The sequence below is a fragment of the Phyllobates terribilis genome, unplaced genomic scaffold (assembly GCF_046119375.1).
Source record: "Phyllobates terribilis strain yellow unplaced genomic scaffold, ASM4611937v1 Scaffold_8__6_contigs__length_399053987, whole genome shotgun sequence".
NCBI lineage: Eukaryota > Metazoa > Chordata > Amphibia > Anura > Dendrobatidae > Phyllobates > Phyllobates terribilis.
Genome location: NW_027362768.1, coordinates 347,232,607 through 347,252,994, shown reverse-complemented (window position 1 = coordinate 347,252,994; position 20,388 = coordinate 347,232,607). Strand labels below are relative to the sequence as shown.

The window sequence follows — 20,388 nt, the reverse complement described above, 5'->3', positions numbered from 1 at the left end:
GCTCCCAGCTTCCATCTAGGCTGCCACCCTAGTGGAGCTGGAGCCTGTGTTGGTTTCTCAGCCCAAAGCTGACCGGACCTCCGACCGGGTTTATAAAAATTCCCCTTCCTAGCCCGGAGGCCAGGAATAGGGGGGGTTGCTCAGAAAGTATGATTGGCAAAGGTGCGGCGTGCTACGAAGCCAAGTCTTTCTGGGGTTCCCAGTCCCAGTAAGCTTGGACTCCCACCAGGGTGCCTACTCCTGGGGCACATTGCTCCAAAGCCCTCACACTTACCCAGCCTAGTGACTTCGATCCTGGAGGGCCATGTTTTCCATCAGATAACTCTATGAGCCACCTGGCGTACTAACAAGTGCACCAAACCAGTGTGTAATATGCATCAATTTACTAGGGCAGCCCAAGGACAAAACTGCCTTTTCAAAAGATACTACACTTGATCTTAGCCAAAAGGCCGAGAAGCGATAACCAGAATTGGTTTCCGACTACGGTGCCACCCAAGGATTCTGAAAAGTCCATTTGTGGAGATGGCCACCTGGACTCCCGTTAAGAAGACATGCTGTCAACCTCTAGATCCCTCACATGCCTGCACTTTTCGGCTTGCTGCTGCTGCAATCCACGCGTTTTAGATCTGCATAACTCCACCTCTTTTAGCACAGTACCCTCAACCCCCGGCTGTTCCCACCCGCCTCAACACCGTTGGAAGGGAGGAGAACCAATTAAGGCGGGGGGGGGTGGAACGAGCAGCTGTCTACCCTTAGCAGGAGGGTTGCTGATTAATTACCTCTCCTGCTGCTGCTGCTGCTGCTGGCTGTCCAGCAGCAGACTGAAGGTGGCTGCTGCTGTGCGCAGGTATATAAAGGCTCAGAGCCTATTATGACACGCGCAGCCAGCGTTCCATTGCCACATTCCGTCTACTGCAGGCGGGATACCTGGATGGCTGAATGTCACTGAGAAGCTCACAGAGACCGCCATAAGCAACAGTTTAAAAGAATGCCACAGACTAATCAACCAAACTTTTTGGGTTGGTTTCTCTTTTATAGTCTGCAGGCATTAAATGAAAGAAGTCAGTGTTCCAGCAGAGGGAGACAACGTTTCAGAAAAGGCATTGTAGCAAACCAAAAAAGAAATTTTAAGCGCAGCAGAGTAACCAGCTCACATAACTGTTAGCTCAGGTGAGTTTAAAAGGCTGCTGTTGATAACAAGGGCATTTGCTAAATAGATGGTGTGTGTGCAACAATATACTGAAAGGTCAATTATATTGTGCAGCTTATCTCACCACCTGTAGTTATTCAGGTGAAAGCTCCAAAATGCTTGCCTAATATGTCTGTTTATCCAAAAGGAAGTATAGAGGGAGAGCTAGATAGATAGCATTGCATTACATTACATGGCAATGCAATGCACAGTTGCTGAAGTTGAACCAAAATGAGCTTGTCATCTGGCTTCTGCAACTTTTAACATGAAAAATCCAATGAGGAGAAGAAAAGCAAAGCCAAAGAGTCCATCCCAAAATCCGACAAACAAGCCAAATGAACAAAAAGCATTGAATTCAATTCTTTCTGATTTTAGAAACTGCATTAAAGAAGGGGTGCACCGGTCCTGGAGATACTGCAATACCAGGTCAATGCGTGGAGTGGACAGAGCAAGCTCTTTTTCCATCTCCCTGTTCTAAAAATCCATTTAATATATGGTCCCCAGATAGGGGACGTATCAGATATTAAACTGATAAGAACAGATACTACACTTGATCTTAGCCAAAAGGCCGAGAAGCGATAACCAGAATTGGTTTCCGACTACGGTGCCACCCAAGGATTCTGAAAAGTCCATTTGTGGAGATGGCCACCTGGACTCCCGTTAAGAAGACATGCTGTCAACCTCTAGATCCCTCACATGCCTGCACTTTTCGGCTTGCTGCTGCTGCAATCCACGCGTTTTAGATCTGCATAACTCCACCTCTTTTAGCACAGTACCCTCAACCCCCGGCTGTTCCCACCCGCCTCAACACCGTTGGAAGGGAGGAGAACCAATTAAGGCGGGGGGGGGGGGTGGAACGAGCAGCTGTCTACCCTTAGCAGGAGGGTTGCTGATTAATTACCTCTCCTGCTGCTGCTGCTGGCTGTCCAGCAGCAGACTGAAGGTGGCTGCTGCTGTGCGCAGGTATATAAAGGCTCAGAGCCTATTATGACACGCGCAGCCAGCGTTCCATTGCCACATTCCGTCTACTGCAGGCGGGATACCTGGATGGCTGAATGTCACTGAGAAGCTCACAGAGACCGCCATAAGCTACAGTTTAAAAGAATGCCACAGACTAATCAACCAAACTTTTTGGGTTGGTTTCTCTTTTATAGTCTGCAGGCATTAAATGAAAGAAGTCAGTGTTCCAGCAGAGGGAGACAACGTTTCAGAAAAGGCATTGTAGCAAACCAAAAAAGAAATTTTAAGCGCAGCAGAGTAACCAGCTCACATACCTGTTAGCTCAGGTGAGTTTAAAAGGCTGCTGTTGATAACAAGGGCATTTGCTAAATAGATGGTGTGTGTGCAACAATATACTGAAAGGTCAATTATATTGTGCAGCTTATCTCACCACCTGTAGTTATTTAGGTGAAAGCTCCAAAATGCTTGCCTAATATGTCTGTTTATCCAAAAGGAAGTATAGAGGGAGAGCTAGATAGATAGCATTGCATTACATTACATGGCAATGCAATGCACAGTTGCTGAAGTTGAACCAAAATGAGCTTGTCATCTGGCTTCTGCAACTTTTAACATGAAAAATCCAATGAGGAGAAGAAAAGCAAAGCCAAAGAGTCCATCCCAAAATCCGACAAACAAGCCAAATGAACAAAAAGCATTGAATTCAATTCTTTCTGATTTTAGAAACTGCATTAAAGAAGGGGTGCACCGGTCCTGGAGATACTGCAATACCAGGTCAATGCGTGGAGTGGACAGAGCAAGCTCTTTTTCCATCTCCCTGTTCTAAAAATCCATTTAATATATGGTCCCCAGATAGGGGACGTATCAGATATTAAACTGATAAGAACAGATACTACACTTGATCTTAGCCAAAAGGCCGAGAAGCGATAACCAGAATTGGTTTCCGACTACAGTGCCACCCAAGGATTCTGAAAAGTCCATTTGTGGAGATGGCCACCTGGACTCCCGTTAAGAAGACATGCTGTCAACCTCTAGATCCCTCACATGCCTGCACTTTTCGGCTTGCTGCTGCTGCAATCCACGCGTTTTAGATCTGCATAACTCCACCTCTTTTAGCACAGTACCCTCAACCCCCGGCTGTTCCCACCCGCCTCAACACCGTTGGAAGGGAGGAGAACCAATTAAGGCGGGGGGGGGGGTGGAACGAGCAGCTGTCTACCCTTAGCAGGAGGGTTGCTGATTAATTACCTCTCCTGCTGCTGCTGCTGCTGCTGGCTGTCCAGCAGCAGACTGAAGGTGGCTGCTGCTGTGCACAGGTATATAAAGGCTCAGAGCCTATTATGACACGCGCAGCCAGCGTTCCATTGCCACATTCCGTCTACTGCAGGCGGGATACCTGGATGGCTGAATGTCACTGAGAAGCTCACAGAGACCGCCATAAGCAACAGTTTAAAAGAATGCCACAGACTAATCAACCAAACTTTTTGGGTTGGTTTCTCTTTTATAGTCTGCAGGCATTAAATGAAAGAAGTCAGTGTTCCAGCAGAGGGAGACAACGTTTCAGAAAAGGCATTGTAGCAAACCAAAAAAGAAATTTTAAGCGCAGCAGAGTAACCAGCTCACATACCTGTTAGCTCAGGTGAGTTTAAAAGGCTGCTGTTGATAACAAGGGCATTTGCTAAATAGATGGTGTGTGTGCAACAATATACTGAAAGGTCAATTATATTGTGCAGCTTATCTCACCACCTGTAGTTATTTAGGTGAAAGCTCCAAAATGCTTGCCTAATATGTCTGTTTATCCAAAAGGAAGTATAGAGGGAGAGCTAGATAGATAGCATTGCATTACATTACATGGCAATGCAATGCACAGTTGCTGAAGTTGAACCAAAATGAGCTTGTCATCTGGCTTCTGCAACTTTTAACATGAAAAATCCAATGAGGAGAAGAAAAGCAAAGCTAAAGAGTCCATCCCAAAATCCGACAAACAAGCCAAATGAACAAAAAGCATTGAATTCAATTCTTTCTGATTTTAGAAACTGCATTAAAGAAGGGGTGCACCGGTCCTGGAGATACTGCAATACCAGGTCAATGCGTGGAGTGGACAGAGCAAGCTCTTTTTCCATCTCCCTGTTCTAAAAATCCATTTAATATATGGTCCCCAGATAGGGGACGTATCAGATATTAAACTGATAAGAACAGATACTACACTTGATCTTAGCCAAAAGGCCGAGAAGCGATAACCAGAATTGGTTTCCGACTACGGTGCCACCCAAGGATTCTGAAAAGTCCATTTGTGGAGATGGCCACCTGGACTCCCGTTAAGAAGACATGCTGTCAACCTCTAGATCCCTCACATGCCTGCACTTTTCGGCTTGCTGCTGCTGCAATCCACGCGTTTTAGATCTGCATAACTCCACCTCTTTTAGCACAGTACCCTCAACCCCCGGCTGTTCCCACCCGCCTCAACACCGTTGGAAGGGAGGAGAACCAATTAAGGCGGGGGGGGGGGTGGAACGAGCAGCTGTCTACCCTTAGCAGGAGGGTTGCTGATTAATTACCTCTCCTGCTGCTGCTGCTGGCTGTCCAGCAGCAGACTGAAGGTGGCTGCTGCTGTGCGCAGGTATATAAAGGCTCAGAGCCTATTATGACACGCGCAGCCAGCGTTCCATTGCCACATTCCGTCTACTGCAGGCGGGATACCTGGATGGCTGAATGTCACTGAGAAGCTCACAGAGACCGCCATAAGCAACAGTTTAAAAGAATGCCACAGACTAATCAACCAAACTTTTTGGGTTGGTTTCTCTTTTATAGTCTGCAGGCATTAAATGAAAGAAGTCAGTGTTCCAGCAGAGGGAGACAACGTTTCAGAAAAGGCATTGTAGCAAACCAAAAAAGAAATTTTAAGCGCAGCAGAGTAACCAGCTCACATACCTGTTAGCTCAGGTGAGTTTAAAAGGCTGCTGTTGATAACAAGGGCATTTGCTAAATAGATGGTGTGTGTGCAACAATATACTGAAAGGTCAATTATATTGTGCAGCTTATCTCACCACCTGTAGTTATTTAGGTGAAAGCTCCAAAATGCTTGCCTAATATGTCTGTTTATCCAAAAGGAAGTATAGAGGGAGAGCTAGATAGATAGCATTGCATTACATTACATGGCAATGCAATGCACAGTTGCTGAAGTTGAACCAAAATGAGCTTGTCATCTGGCTTCTGCAACTTTTAACATGAAAAATCCAATGAGGAGAAGAAAAGCAAAGCCAAAGAGTCCATCCCAAAATCCGACAAACAAGCCAAATGAACAAAAAGCATTGAATTCAATTCTTTCTGATTTTAGAAACTGCATTAAAGAAGGGGTGCACCGGTCCTGGAGATACTGCAATACCAGGTCAATGCGTGGAGTGGACAGAGCAAGCTCTTTTTCCATCTCCCTGTTCTAAAAATCCATTTAATATATGGTCCCCAGATAGGGGACGTATCAGATATTAAACTGATAAGAACAGATACTACACTTGATCTTAGCCAAAAGGCCGAGAAGCGATAACCAGAATTGGTTTCCGACTACGGTGCCACCCAAGGATTCTGAAAAGTCCATTTGTGGAGATGGCCACCTGGACTCCCGTTAAGAAGACATGCTGTCAACCTCTAGATCCCTCACATGCCTGCACTTTTCGGCTTGCTGCTGCTGCAATCCACGCGTTTTAGATCTGCATAACTCCACCTCTTTTAGCACAGTACCCTCAACCCCCGGCTGTTCCCACCCGCCTCAACACCGTTGGAAGGGAGGAGAACCAATTAAGGCGGGGGGGGGGGTGGAACGAGCAGCTGTCTACCCTTAGCAGGAGGGTTGCTGATTAATTACCTCTCCTGCTGCTGCTGCTGCTGCTGGCTGTCCAGCAGCAGACTGAAGGTGGCTGCTGCTGTGCGCAGGTATATAAAGGCTCAGAGCCTATTATGACACGCGCAGCCAGCGTTCCTTTCCACATTCCGTCTACTGCAGGCGGGATACCTGGATGGCTGAATGTCACTGAGAAGCTCACAGAGACCGCCATAAGCAACAGTTTAAAAGAATGCCACAGACTAATCAACCAAACTTTTTGGGTTGGTTTCTCTTTTATAGTCTGCAGGCATTAAATGAAAGAAGTCAGTGTTCCAGCAGAGGGAGACAACGTTTCAGAAAAGGCATTGTAGCAAACCAAAAAAGAAATTTTAAGCGCAGCAGAGTAACCAGCTCACATACCTGTTAGCTCAGGTGAGTTTAAAAGGCTGCTGTTGATAACAAGGGCATTTGCTAAATAGATGGTGTGTGTGCAACAATATACTGAAAGGTCAATTATATTGTGCAGCTTATCTCACCACCTGTAGTTATTTAGGTGAAAGCTCCAAAATGCTTGCCTAATATGTCTGTTTATCCAAAAGGAAGTATAGAGGGAGAGCTAGATAGATAGCATTGCATTACATTACATGGCAATGCAATGCACAGTTGCTGAAGTTGAACCAAAATGAGCTTGTAATCTGGCTTCTGCATCTTTTAACATGAAAAATCCAATGAGGAGAAGAAAAGCAAAGCCAAAGAGTCCATCCCAAAATCCGACAAACAAGCCAAATGAACAAAAAGCATTGAATTCAATTCTTTCTGATTTTAGAAACTGCATTAAAGAAGGGGTGCACCGGTCCTGGAGATACTGCAATACCAGGTCAATGCGTGGAGTGGACAGAGCAAGCTCTTTTTCCATCTCCCTGTTCTAAAAATCCATTTAATATATGGTCCCCAGATAGGGGACGTATCAGATATTAAACTGATAAGAACAGATACTACACTTGATCTTAGCCAAAAGGCCGAGAAGCGATAACCAGAATTGGTTTCCGACTACGGTGCCACCCAAGGATTCTGAAAAGTCCATTTGTGGAGATGGCCACCTGGACTCCCGTTAAGAAGACATGCTGTCAACCTCTAGATCCCTCACATGCCTGCACTTTTCGGCTTGCTGCTGCTGCAATCCACGCGTTTTAGATCTGCATAACTCCACCTCTTTTAGCACAGTACCCTCAACCCCCGGCTGTTCCCACCCGCCTCAACACCGTTGGAAGGGAGGAGAACCAATTAAGGCGGGGGGGGGGGTGGAACGAGCAGCTGTCTACCCTTAGCAGGAGGGTTGCTGATTAATTACCTCTCCTGCTGCTGCTGCTGCTGCTGGCTGTCCAGCAGCAGACTGAAGGTGGATGCTGCTGTGCGCAGGTAAATAAAGGCTCAGAGCCTATTATGACACGCGCAGCCAGCGTTCCATTGCCACATTCCGTCTACTGCAGGCGGGATACCTGGATGGCTGAATGTCACTGAGAAGCTCACAGAGACCGCCATAAGCAACAGTTTAAAAGAATGCCACAGACTAATCAACCAAACTTTTTGGGTTGGTTTCTCTTTTATAGTCTGCAGGCATTAAATGAAAGAAGTCAGTGTTCCAGCAGAGGGAGACAACGTTTCAGAAAAGGCATTGTAGCAAACCAAAAAAGAAATTTTAAGCGCAGCAGAGTAACCAGCTCACATACCTGTTAGCTCAGGTGAGTTTAAAAGGCTGCTGTTGATAACAAGGGCATTTGCTAAATAGATGGTGTGTGTGCAACAATATACTGAAAGGTCAATTATATTGTGCAGCTTATCTCACCACCTGTAGTTATTTAGGTGAAAGCTCCAAAATGCTTACCTAATATGTCTGTTTATCCAAAAGGAAGTATAGAGGGAGAGCTAGATAGATAGCATTGCATTACATTACATGGCAATGCAATGCACAGCTGCTGAAGTTGAACCAAAATGAGCTTGTCATCTGGCTTCTGCAACTTTTAACATGAAAAATCCAATGAGGAGAAGAAAAGCAAAGCCAAAGAGTCCATCCCAAAATCCGACAAACAAGCCAAATGAACAAAAAGCATTGAATTCAATTCTTTCTGATTTTAGAAACTGCATTAAAGAAGGGGTGCACCGGTCCTGGAGATACTGCAATACCAGGTCAATGCGTGGAGTGGACAGAGCAAGCTCTTTTTCCATCTCCCTGTTCTAAAAATCCATTTAATATATGGTCCCCAGATAGGGGACGTATCAGATATTAAACTAATAAGAACAGATACTACACTTGATCTTAGCCAAAAGGCCGAGAAGCGATAACCAGAATTGGTTTCCGACTACGGTGCCACCCAAGGATTCTGAAAAGTCCATTTGTGGAGATGGCCACCTGGACTCCCGTTAAGAAGACATGCTGTCAACCTCTAGATCCCTCACATGCCTGCACTTTTCGGCTTGCTGCTGCTGCAATCCACGCGTTTTAGATCTGCATAACTCCACCTCTTTTAGCACAGTACCCTCAACCCCCGGCTGTTCCCACCCGCCTCAACACCGTTGGAAGGGAGGAGAACCAATTAAGGCGGGGGGGGGTGGAACGAGCAGCTGTCTACCCTTAGCAGGAGGGTTGCTGATTAATTACCTCTCCTGCTGCTGCTGCTGGCTGTCCAGCAGCAGACTGAAGGTGGCTGCTGCTGTGCGCAGGTATATAAAGGCTCAGAGCCTATTATGACACGCGCAGCCAGCGTTCCATTGCCACATTCCGTCTACTGCAGGCGGGATACCTGGATGGCTGAATGTCACTGAGAAGCTCACAGAGACCGCCATAAGCAACAGTTTAAAAGAATGCCACAGACTAATCAACCAAACTTTTTGGGTTGGTTTCTCTTTTATAGTCTGCAGGCATTAAATGAAAGAAGTCAGTGTTCCAGCAGAGGGAGACAACGTTTCAGAAAGGCATTGTAGCAAACCAAAAAAGAAATTTTAAGCGCAGCAGAGTAACCAGCTCACATACCTGTTAGCTCAGGTGAGTTTAAAAGGCTGCTGTTGATAACAAGGGCATTTGCTAAATAGATGGTGTGTGTGCAACAATATACTGAAAGGTCAATTATATTGTGCAGCTTATCTCACCACCTGTAGTTATTTAGGTGAAAGCTCCAAAATGCTTACCTAATATGTCTGTTTATCCAAAAGGAAGTATAGAGGGAGAGCTAGATAGATAGCATTGCATTACATTACATGGCAATGCAATGCACAGTTGCTGAAGTTGAACCAAAATGAGCTTGTCATCTGGCTTCTGCAACTTTTAGCATGAAAAATCCAATGAGGAGAAGAAAAGCAAAGCCAAAGAGTCCATCCCAAAATCCGACAAACAAGCCAAATGAACAAAAAGCATTGAATTCAATTCTTTCTGATTTTAGAAACTGCATTAAAGAAGGGGTGCACCGGTCCTGGAGATACTGCAATACCAGGTCAATGCGTGGAGTGGACAGAGCAAGCTCTTTTTCCATCTCCCTGTTCTAAAAATCCATTTAATATATGGTCCCCAGATAGGGGACGTATCAGATATTAAACTAATAAGAACAGATACTACACTTGATCTTAGCCAAAAGGCCGAGAAGCGATAACCAGAATTGGTTTCCGACTACGGTGCCACCCAAGGATTCTGAAAAGTCCATTTGTGGAGATGGCCACCTGGACTCCCGTTAAGAAGACATGCTGTCAACCTCTAGATCCCTCACATGCCTGCACTTTTCGGCTTGCTGCTGCTGCAATCCACGCGTTTTAGATCTGCATAACTCCACCTCTTTTAGCACAGTACCCTCAACCCCCGGCTGTTCCCACCCACCTCAACACCGTTGGAAGGGAGGAGAACCAATTAAGGCGGGGGGGGGGGGTGGAACGAGCAGCTGTCTACCCTTAGCAGGAGGGTTGCTGATTAATTACCTCTCCTGCTGCTGCTGCTGCTGCTGGCTGTCCAGCAGCAGACTGAAGGTGGCTGCTGCTGTGCGCAGGTATATAAAGGCTCAGAGCCTATTATGACACGCGCAGCCAGCGTTCCATTGCCACATTCCGTCTACTGCAGGCGGGATACCTGGATGGCTGAATGTCACTGAGAAGCTCACAGAGACCGCCATAAGCAACAGTTTAAAAGAATGCCACAGACTAATCAACCAAACTTTTTGGGTTGGTTTCTCTTTTATAGTCTGCAGGCATTAAATGAAAGAAGTCAGTGTTCCAGCAGAGGGAGACAACGTTTCAGAAAAGGCATTGTAGCAAACCAAAAAAGAAATTTTAAGCGCAGCAGAGTAACCAGCTCACATACCTGTTAGCTCAGGTGAGTTTAAAAGGCTGCTGTTGATAACAAGGGCATTTGCTAAATAGATGGTGTGTGTGCAACAATATACTGAAAGGTCAATTATATTGTGCAGCTTATCTCACCACCTGTAGTTATTTAGGTGAAAGCTCCAAAATGCTTACCTAATATGTCTGTTTATCCAAAAGGAAGTATAGAGGGAGAGCTAGATAGATAGCATTGCATTACATTACATGGCAATGCAATGCACAGCTGCTGAAGTTGAACCAAAATGAGCTTGTCATCTGGCTTCTGCAACTTTTAACATGAAAAATCCAATGAGGAGAAGAAAAGCAAAGCCAAAGAGTCCATCCCAAAATCCGACAAACAAGCCAAATGAACAAAAAGCATTGAATTCAATTCTTTCTGATTTTAGAAACTGCATTAAAGAAGGGGTGCACCGGTCCTGGAGATACTGCAATACCAGGTCAATGCGTGGAGTGGACAGAGCAAGCTCTTTTTCCATCTCCCTGTTCTAAAAATCCATTTAATATATGGTCCCCAGATAGGGGACGTATCAGATATTAAACTAATAAGAACAGATACTACACTTGATCTTAGCCAAAAGGCCGAGAAGCGATAACCAGAATTGGTTTCCGACTACGGTGCCACCCAAGGATTCTGAAAAGTCCATTTGTGGAGATGGCCACCTGGACTCCCGTTAAGAAGACATGCTGTCAACCTCTAGATCCCTCACATGCCTGCACTTTTCGGCTTGCTGCTGCTGCAATCCACGCGTTTTAGATCTGCATAACTCCACCTCTTTTAGCACAGTACCCTCAACCCCCGGCTGTTCCCACCCGCCTCAACACCGTTGGAAGGGAGGAGAACCAATTAAGGCGGGGGGGGGTGGAACGAGCAGCTGTCTACCCTTAGCAGGAGGGTTGCTGATTAATTACCTCTCCTGCTGCTGCTGCTGGCTGTCCAGCAGCAGACTGAAGGTGGCTGCTGCTGTGCGCAGGTATATAAAGGCTCAGAGCCTATTATGACACGCGCAGCCAGCGTTCCATTGCCACATTCCGTCTACTGCAGGCGGGATACCTGGATGGCTGAATGTCACTGAGAAGCTCACAGAGACCGCCATAAGCAACAGTTTAAAAGAATGCCACAGACTAATCAACCAAACTTTTTGGGTTGGTTTCTCTTTTATAGTCTGCAGGCATTAAATGAAAGAAGTCAGTGTTCCAGCAGAGGGAGACAACGTTTCAGAAAAGGCATTGTAGCAAACCAAAAAAGAAATTTTAAGCGCAGCAGAGTAACCAGCTCACATACCTGTTAGCTCAGGTGAGTTTAAAAGGCTGCTGTTGATAACAAGGGCATTTGCTAAATAGATGGTGTGTGTGCAACAATATACTGAAAGGTCAATTATATTGTGCAGCTTATCTCACCACCTGTAGTTATTTAGGTGAAAGCTCCAAAATGCTTACCTAATATGTCTGTTTATCCAAAAGGAAGTATAGAGGGAGAGCTAGATAGATAGCATTGCATTACATTACATGGCAATGCAATGCACAGTTGCTGAAGTTGAACCAAAATGAGCTTGTCATCTGGCTTCTGCAACTTTTAGCATGAAAAATCCAATGAGGAGAAGAAAAGCAAAGCCAAAGAGTCCATCCCAAAATCCGACAAACAAGCCAAATGAACAAAAAGCATTGAATTCAATTCTTTCTGATTTTAGAAACTGCATTAAAGAAGGGGTGCACCGGTCCTGGAGATACTGCAATACCAGGTCAATGCGTGGAGTGGACAGAGCAAGCTCTTTTTCCATCTCCCTGTTCTAAAAATCCATTTAATATATGGTCCCCAGATAGGGGACGTATCAGATATTAAACTAATAAGAACAGATACTACACTTGATCTTAGCCAAAAGGCCGAGAAGCGATAACCAGAATTGGTTTCCGACTACGGTGCCACCCAAGGATTCTGAAAAGTCCATTTGTGGAGATGGCCACCTGGACTCCCGTTAAGAAGACATGCTGTCAACCTCTAGATCCCTCACATGCCTGCACTTTTCGGCTTGCTGCTGCTGCAATCCACGCGTTTTAGATCTGCATAACTCCACCTCTTTTAGCACAGTACCCTCAACCCCCGGCTGTTCCCACCCACCTCAACACCGTTGGAAGGGAGGAGAACCAATTAAGGCGGGGGGGGGGGTGGAACGAGCAGCTGTCTACCCTTAGCAGGAGGGTTGCTGATTAATTACCTCTCCTGCTGCTGCTGCTGGCTGTCCAGCAGCAGACTGAAGGTGGCTGCTGCTGTGCGCAGGTATATAAAGGCTCAGAGCCTATTATGACACGCGCAGCCAGCGTTCCATTGCCACATTCCGTCTACTGCAGGCGGGATACCTGGATGGCTGAATGTCACTGAGAAGCTCACAGAGACCGCCATAAGCAACAGTTTAAAAGAATGCCACAGACTAATCAACCAAACTTTTTGGGTTGGTTTCTCTTTTATAGTCTGCAGGCATTAAATGAAAGAAGTCAGTGTTCCAGCAGAGGGAGACAACGTTTCAGAAAAGGCATTGTAGCAAACCAAAAAAGAAATTTTAAGCGCAGCAGAGTAACCAGCTCACATACCTGTTAGCTCAGGTGAGTTTAAAAGGCTGCTGTTGATAACAAGGGCATTTGCTAAATAGATGGTGTGTGTGCAACAATATACTGAAAGGTCAATTATATTGTGCAGCTTATCTCACCACCTGTAGTTATTTAGGTGAAAGCTCCAAAATGCTTGCCTAATATGTCTGTTTATCCAAAAGGAAGTATAGAGGGAGAGCTAGATAGATAGCATTGCATTACATTACATGGCAATGCAATGCACAGTTGCTGAAGTTGAACCAAAATGAGCTTGTCATCTGGCTTCTGCAACTTTTAACATGAAAAATCCAATGAGGAGAAGAAAAGCAAAGCCAAAGAGTCCATCCCAAAATCCGACAAACAAGCCAAATGAACAAAAAGCATTGAATTCAATTCTTTCTGATTTTAGAAACTGCATTAAAGAAGGGGTGCACCGGTCGTGGAGATACTGCAATACCAGGTCAATGCGTGGAGTGGACAGAGCAAGCTCTTTTTCCATCTCCCTGTTCTAAAAATCCATTTAATATATGGTCCCCAGATAGGGGACGTATCAGATATTAAACTGATAAGAACAGATACTACACTTGATCTTAGCCAAAAGGCCGAGAAGCGATAACCAGAATTGGTTTCCGACTACAGTGCCACCCAAGGATTCTGAAAAGTCCATTTGTGGAGATGGCCACCTGGACTCCCGTTAAGAAGACATGCTGTCAACCTCTAGATCCCTCACATGCCTGCACTTTTCGGCTTGCTGCTGCTGCAATCCACGCGTTTTAGATCTGCATAACTCCACCTCTTTTAGCACAGTACCCTCAACCCCCGGCTGTTCCCACCCGCCTCAACACCGTTGGAAGGGAGGAGAACCAATTAAGGCGGGGGGGGGGGTGGAACGAGCAGCTGTCTACCCTTAGCAGGAGGGTTGCTGATTAATTACCTCTCCTGCTGCTGCTGCTGGCTGTCCAGCAGCAGACTGAAGGTGGCTGCTGCTGTGCGCAGGTATATAAAGGCTCAGAGCCTATTATGACACGCGCAGCCAGCGTTCCATTGCCACATTCCGTCTACTGCAGGCGGGATACCTGGATGGCTGAATGTCACTGAGAAGCTCACAGAGACCGCCATAAGCAACAGTTTAAAAGAATGCCACAGACTAATCAACCAAACTTTTTGGGTTGGTTTCTCTTTTATAGTCTGCAGGCATTAAATGAAAGAAGTCAGTGTTCCAGCAGAGGGAGACAACGTTTCAGAAAAGGCATTGTAGCAAACCAAAAAAGAAATTTTAAGCGCAGCAGAGTAACCAGCTCACATACCTGTTAGCTCAGGTGAGTTTAAAAGGCTGCTGTTGATAACAAGGGCATTTGCTAAATAGATGGTGTGTGTGCAACAATATACTGAAAGGTCAATTATATTGTGCAGCTTATCTCACCACCTGTAGTTATTTAGGTGAAAGCTCCAAAATGCTTGCCTAATATGTCTGTTTATCCAAAAGGAAGTATAGAGGGAGAGCTAGATAGATAGCATTGCATTACATTACATGGCAATGCAATGCACAGTTGCTGAAGTTGAACCAAAATGAGCTTGTCATCTGGCTTCTGCAACTTTTAACATGAAAAATCCAATGAGGAGAAGAAAAGCAAAGCCAAAGAGTCCATCCCAAAATCCGACAAACAAGCCAAATGAACAAAAAGCATTGAATTCAATTCTTTCTGATTTTAGAAACTGCATTAAAGAAGGGGTGCACCGGTCCTGGAGATACTGCAATACCAGGTCAATGCGTGGAGTGGACAGAGCAAGCTCTTTTTCCATCTCCCTGTTCTAAAAATCCATTTAATATATGGTCCCCAGATAGGGGACGTATCAGATATTAAACTGATAAGAACAGATACTACACTTGATCTTAGCCAAAAGGCCGAGAAGCGATAACCAGAATTGGTTTCCGACTACGGTGCCACCCAAGGATTCTGAAAAGTCCATTTGTGGAGATGGCCACCTGGACTCCCGTTAAGAAGACATGCTGTCAACCTCTAGATCCCTCACATGCCTGCACTTTTCGGCTTGCTGCTGCTGCAATCCACGCGTTTTAGATCTGCATAACTCCACCTCTTTTAGCACAGTACCCTCAACCCCCGGCTGTTCCCACCCGCCTCAACACCGTTGGAAGGGAGGAGAACCAATTAAGGCGGGGGGGGGGGTGGAACGAGCAGCTGTCTACCCTTAGCAGGAGGGTTGCTGATTAATTACCTCTCCTGCTGCTGCTGCTGCTGCTGGCTGTCCAGCAGCAGACTGAAGGTGGCTGCTGCTGTGCGCAGGTATATAAAGGCTCAGAGCCTATTATGACACGCGCAGCCAGCGTTCCATTGCCACATTCCGTCTACTGCAGGCGGGATACCTGGATGGCTGAATGTCACTGAGAAGCTCACAGAGACCGCCATAAGCAACAGTTTAAAAGAATGCCACAGACTAATCAACCAAACTTTTTGGGTTGGTTTCTCTTTTATAGTCTGCAGGCATTAAATGAAAGAAGTCAGTGCTCCAGCAGAGGGAGACAACGTTTCAGAAAAGGCATTGTAGCAAACCAAAAAAGAAATTTTAAGCGCAGCAGAGTAACCAGCTCACATACCTGTTAGCTCAGGTGAGTTTAAAAGGCTGCTGTTGATAACAAGGGCATTTGCTAAATAGATGGTGTGTGTGCAACAATATACTGAAAGGTCAATTATATTGTGCAGCTTATCTCACCACCTGTAGTTATTTAGGTGAAAGCTCCAAAATGCTTGCCTAATATGTCTGTTTATCCAAAAGGAAGTATAGAGGGAGAGCTAGATAGATAGCATTGCATTACATTACATGGCAATGCAATGCACAGTTGCTGAAGTTGAACCAAAATGAGCTTGCCATCTGGCTTCTGCAACTTTTAACATGAAAAATCCAATGAGGAGAAGAAAAGCAAAGCCAAAGAGTCCATCCCAAAATCCGACAAACAAGCCAAATGAACAAAAAGCATTGAATTCAATTCTTTCTGATTTTAGAAACTGCATTAAAGAAGGGGTGCACCGGTCCTGGAGATACTGCAATACCAGGTCAATGCGTGGAGTGGACAGAGCAAACTCTTTTTCCATCTCCCTGTTCTAAAAATCCATTTAATATATGGTCCCCAGATAGGGGACGTATCAGATATTAAACTGATAAGAACAGATACTACACTTGATCTTAGCCAAAAGGCCGAGAAGCGATAACCAGAATTGGTTTCCGACTACGGTGCCACCCAAGGATTCTGAAAAGTCCATTTGTGGAGATGGCCACCTGGACTCCCGTTAAGAAGACATGCTGTCAACCTCTAGATCCCTCACATGCCTGCACTTTTCGGCTTGCTGCTGCTGCAATCCACGCGTTTTAGATCTGCATAACTCCACCTCTTTTAGCACAGTACCCTCAACCCCCGGCTGTTCCCACCCGCCTCAACACCGTTGGAAGGGAGGAGAACCAATTAAGGCGGGGGGGGGGGTGGAACGAGCAGCTGTCTACCCTTAGCAGGAGGGTTGCTGATTAATTACCTCTCCTGCTGCTGCTGCTGCTGCTGGCTGTCCAGCAGCAGACTGAAGGTGGCTGCTGCTGTGCGCAGGTATATAAAGGCTCAGAGCCTATTATGACACGCGCAGCCAGCGTTCCATTGCCACATTCCGTCTACTGCAGGCGGGATACCTGGATGGCTGAATGTCACTGAGAAGCTCACAGAGACCGCCATAAGCAACAGTTTAAAAGAATGCCACAGACTAATCAACCAAACTTTTTGGGTTGGTTTCTCTTTTATAGTCTGCAGGCATTAAATGAAAGAAGTCAGTGTTCCAGCAGAGGGAGACAACGTTTCAGAAAAGGCATTGTAGCAAACCAAAAAAGAAATTTTAAGCGCAGCAGAGTAACCAGCTCACATACCTGTTAGCTCAGGTGAGTTTAAAAGGCTGCTGTTGATAACAAGGGCATTTGCTAAATAGATGGTGTGTGTGCAACAATATACTGAAAGGTCAATTATATTGTGCAGCTTATCTCACCACCTGTAGTTATTTAGGTGAAAGCTCCAAAATGCTTGCCTAATATGTCTGTTTATCCAAAAGGAAGTATAGAGGGAGAGCTAGATAGATAGCATTGCATTACATTACATGGCAATGCAATGCACAGTTACTGAAGTTGAACCAAAATGAGCTTGTCATCTGGCTTCTGCAACTTTTAACATGAAAAATCCAATGAGGAGAAGAAAAGCAAAGCCAAAGAGTCCATCCCAAAATCCGACAAACAAGCCAAATGAACAAAAAGCATTGAATTCAATTCTTTCTGATTTTAGAAACTGCATTAAAGAAGGGGTGCACCGGTCCTGGAGATACTGCAATACCAGGTCAATGCGTGGAGTGGACAGAGCAAGCTCTTTTTCCATCTCCCTGTTCTAAAAATCCATTTAATATATGGTCCCCAGATAGGGGACGTATCAGATATTAAACTGATAAGAACAGATACTACACTTGATCTTAGCCAAAAGGCCGAGAAGCGATAACCAGAATTGGTTTCCGACTACGGTGCCACCCAAGGATTCTGAAAAGTCCATTTGTGGAGATGGCCACCTGGACTCCCGTTAAGAAGACATGCTGTCAACCTCTAGATCCCTCACATGCCTGCACTTTTCGGCTTGCTGCTGCTGCAATCCACGCGTTTTAGATCTGCATAACTCCACCTCTTTTAGCACAGTACCCTCAACCCCCGGCTGTTCCCACCCGCCTCAACACCGTTGGAAGGGAGGAGAACCAATTAAGGCGGGGGGGGGGGGGGTGGAACGAGCAGCTGTCTACCCTTAGCAGGAGGGTTGCTGATTAATTACCTCTCCTGCTGCTGCTGCTGCTGCTGGCTGTCCAGCAGCAGACTGAAGGTGGCTGCTGCTGTGCGCAGGTATATAAAGGCTCAGAGCCTATTATGACACGCGCAGCCAGCGTTCCATTGCCACATTCCGTCTACTGCAGGCGGGATACCTGGATGGCTGAATGTCACTGAGAAGCTCACAGAGACCGCCATAAGCAACTGTTTAAAAGAATGCCACAGACTAATCAACCAAACTTTTTGGGTTGGTTTCTCTTTTATAGTCTGCAGGCATTAAATGAAAGAAGTCAGTGTTCCAGCAGAGGGAGACAACGTTTCAGAAAAGGCATTGTAGCAAACCAAAAAAGAAATTTTAAGCGCAGCAGAGTAACCAGCTCACATACCTGTTAGCTCAGGTGAGTTTAAAAGGCTGCTGTTGATAACAAGGGCATTTGCTAAATAGATGGTGTGTGTGCAACAATATACTGAAAGGTCAATTATATTGTGCAGCTTATCTCACCACCTGTAGTTATTTAGGTGAAAGCTCCAAAATGCTTGCCTAATATGTCTGTTTATCCAAAAGGAAGTATAGAGGGAGAGCTAGATAGATAGCATTGCATTACATTACATGGCAATGCAATGCACAGTTGCTGAAGTTGAACCAAAATGAGCTTGTCATCTGGCTTCTGCAACTTTTAACATGAAAAATCCAATGAGGAGAAGAAAAGCAAAGCCAAAGAGTCCATCCCAAAATCCGACAAACAAGCCAAATGAACAAAAAGCATTGAATTCAATTCTTTCTGATTTTAGAAACTGCATTAAAGAAGGGGTGCACCGGTCCTGGAGATACTGCAATACCAGGTCAATGCGTGGAGTGGACAGAGCAAGCTCTTTTTCCATCTCCCTGTTCTAAAAATCCATTTAATATATGGTCCCCAGATAGGGGACGTATCAGATATTAAACTGATAAGAACAGATACTACACTTGATCTTAGCCAAAAGGCCGAGAAGCGATAACCAGAATTGGTTTCCGACTACGGTGCCACCCAAGGATTCTGAAAAGTCCATTTGTGGAGATGGCCACCTGGACTCCCGTTAAGAAGACATGCTGTCAACCTCTAGATCCCTCACATGCCTGCACTTTTCGGCTTGCTGCTGCTGCAATCCACGCGTTTTAGATCTGCATAACTCCACCTCTTTTAGCACAGTACCCTCAACCCCCGGCTGTTCCCACCCGCCTCAACACCGTTGGAAGGGAGGAGAACCAATTAAGGCGGGGGGGGGGTGGAACGAGCAGCTGTCTACCCTTAGCTGCTGCTGCTGCTGGCTGTCCAGCAGCAGACTGAAGGTGGCTGCTGCTGTGCGCAGGTATATAAAGGCTCAGAGCCTATTATGACACGCGCAGCCAGCGTTCCTTGCCACATTCCGTCTACTGCAGGCGGGATACCTGGATGGCTGAATGTCACTGAGAAGCTCACAGAGACCGCCATAAGCAACAGTTTAAAAGAATGCCACAGACTAATCAACCAAACTTTTTGGGTTGGTTTCTCTTTTATAGTCTGCAGGCATTAAATGAAAGAAGTCAGTGTTCCAGCAGAGGGAGACAACGTTTCAGAAAAGGCATTGTAGCAAACCAAAAAAGAAATTTTAAGCGCAGCAGAGTAACCAGCTCACATACCTGTTAGCTCAGGTGAGTTTAAAAGGCTGCTGTTGATAACAAGGGCATTTGCTAAATAGATGGTGTGTGTGCAACAATATACTGAAAGGTCAATTATATTGTGCAGCTTATCTCACCACCTGTAGTTATTTAGGTGAAAGCTCCAAAATGCTTGCCTAATATGTCTGTTTATCCAAAAGGAAGTATAGAGGGAGAGCTAGATAGATAGCATTGCATTACATTACATGGCAATGCAATGCACAGTTGCTGAAGTTGAACCAAAATGAGCTTGTCATCTGGCTTCTGCATCTTTTAACATGAAAAATCCAATGAGGAGAAGAAAAGCAAAGCCAAAGAGTCCATCCCAAAATCCGACAAACAAGCCAAATGAACAAAAAGCATTGAATTCAATTCTTTCTGATTTTAGAAACTGCATTAAAGAAGGGGTGCACCGGTCCTGGAGATACTGCAATACCAGGTCAATGCGTGGAGTGGACAGAGCAAGCTCTTTTTCCATCTCCCTGTTCTAAAAATCCATTTAATATATGGTCCCCAGATAGGGGACGTATCAGATATTAAACTGATAAGAACAGATACTACACTTGATCTTAGCCAAAAGGCCGAGAAGCGATAACCAGAATTGGTTTCCGACTACGGTGCCACCCAAGGATTCTGAAAAGTCCATTTGTGGAGATGGCCACCTGGACTCCCGTTAAGAAGACATGCTGTCAACCTCTAGATCCCTCACATGCCTGCACTTTTCGGCTTGCTGCTGCTGCAATCCACGCGTTTTAGATCTGCATAACTCCACCTCTTTTAGCACAGTACCCTCAACCCCCGGCTGTTCCCACCCGCCTCAACACCGTTGGAAGGGAGGAGAACCAATTAAGGCGGGGGGGGGGGTGGAACGAGCAGCTGTCTACCCTTAGCAGGAGGGTTGCTGATTAATTACCTCTCCTGCTGCTGCTGCTGGCTGTCCAGCAG

The 20,388-nt window shown here is 45.6% G+C and overlaps 15 non-coding genes and 1 pseudogene across 15 annotated transcripts; all 16 read right to left on the bottom strand.

Moving 5' to 3' along the window:
• Positions 1–345: 345 nt before the first annotated feature.
• Positions 346–461, bottom strand: LOC141160359 (U2 spliceosomal RNA; annotated as a pseudogene).
• Positions 462–1,578: 1,117 nt separating this feature from the next.
• LOC141158400 (U2 spliceosomal RNA) lies at positions 1,579–1,769 on the bottom strand. The gene has a single exon (XR_012248430.1). It is a non-coding gene; the product is annotated as a U2 spliceosomal RNA (small nuclear RNA).
• A 1,114-nt stretch (positions 1,770–2,883) lies between these two features.
• Positions 2,884–3,074, bottom strand: LOC141158399 (U2 spliceosomal RNA). Its single transcript, XR_012248429.1, has one exon. It is a non-coding gene; the product is annotated as a U2 spliceosomal RNA (small nuclear RNA).
• A 1,119-nt stretch (positions 3,075–4,193) lies between these two features.
• Positions 4,194–4,384, bottom strand: LOC141158398 (U2 spliceosomal RNA). Its single transcript, XR_012248428.1, has one exon. It is a non-coding gene; the product is annotated as a U2 spliceosomal RNA (small nuclear RNA).
• Positions 4,385–5,497: 1,113 nt separating this feature from the next.
• Positions 5,498–5,688, bottom strand: LOC141158397 (U2 spliceosomal RNA). The gene has a single exon (XR_012248427.1). It is a non-coding gene; the product is annotated as a U2 spliceosomal RNA (small nuclear RNA).
• Positions 5,689–6,806: 1,118 nt separating this feature from the next.
• On the bottom strand, positions 6,807–6,997 carry LOC141158396 (U2 spliceosomal RNA). The gene has a single exon (XR_012248426.1). It is a non-coding gene; the product is annotated as a U2 spliceosomal RNA (small nuclear RNA).
• Positions 6,998–8,116: 1,119 nt separating this feature from the next.
• LOC141159758 (U2 spliceosomal RNA) lies at positions 8,117–8,307 on the bottom strand. Its single transcript, XR_012249757.1, has one exon. It is a non-coding gene; the product is annotated as a U2 spliceosomal RNA (small nuclear RNA).
• A 1,110-nt stretch (positions 8,308–9,417) lies between these two features.
• On the bottom strand, positions 9,418–9,608 carry LOC141159757 (U2 spliceosomal RNA). The gene has a single exon (XR_012249756.1). It is a non-coding gene; the product is annotated as a U2 spliceosomal RNA (small nuclear RNA).
• A 1,120-nt stretch (positions 9,609–10,728) lies between these two features.
• Positions 10,729–10,919, bottom strand: LOC141159756 (U2 spliceosomal RNA). The gene has a single exon (XR_012249755.1). It is a non-coding gene; the product is annotated as a U2 spliceosomal RNA (small nuclear RNA).
• A 1,111-nt stretch (positions 10,920–12,030) lies between these two features.
• On the bottom strand, positions 12,031–12,221 carry LOC141159755 (U2 spliceosomal RNA). The gene has a single exon (XR_012249754.1). It is a non-coding gene; the product is annotated as a U2 spliceosomal RNA (small nuclear RNA).
• A 1,113-nt stretch (positions 12,222–13,334) lies between these two features.
• Positions 13,335–13,525, bottom strand: LOC141159846 (U2 spliceosomal RNA). The gene has a single exon (XR_012249841.1). It is a non-coding gene; the product is annotated as a U2 spliceosomal RNA (small nuclear RNA).
• A 1,113-nt stretch (positions 13,526–14,638) lies between these two features.
• Positions 14,639–14,829, bottom strand: LOC141158395 (U2 spliceosomal RNA). Its single transcript, XR_012248425.1, has one exon. It is a non-coding gene; the product is annotated as a U2 spliceosomal RNA (small nuclear RNA).
• Positions 14,830–15,948: 1,119 nt separating this feature from the next.
• LOC141159805 (U2 spliceosomal RNA) lies at positions 15,949–16,139 on the bottom strand. The gene has a single exon (XR_012249802.1). It is a non-coding gene; the product is annotated as a U2 spliceosomal RNA (small nuclear RNA).
• Positions 16,140–17,258: 1,119 nt separating this feature from the next.
• On the bottom strand, positions 17,259–17,449 carry LOC141158394 (U2 spliceosomal RNA). The gene has a single exon (XR_012248424.1). It is a non-coding gene; the product is annotated as a U2 spliceosomal RNA (small nuclear RNA).
• A 1,122-nt stretch (positions 17,450–18,571) lies between these two features.
• On the bottom strand, positions 18,572–18,762 carry LOC141158393 (U2 spliceosomal RNA). Its single transcript, XR_012248423.1, has one exon. It is a non-coding gene; the product is annotated as a U2 spliceosomal RNA (small nuclear RNA).
• A 1,083-nt stretch (positions 18,763–19,845) lies between these two features.
• On the bottom strand, positions 19,846–20,036 carry LOC141158392 (U2 spliceosomal RNA). Its single transcript, XR_012248422.1, has one exon. It is a non-coding gene; the product is annotated as a U2 spliceosomal RNA (small nuclear RNA).
• Between the last annotated feature and the right edge of the window lie 352 nt (positions 20,037–20,388).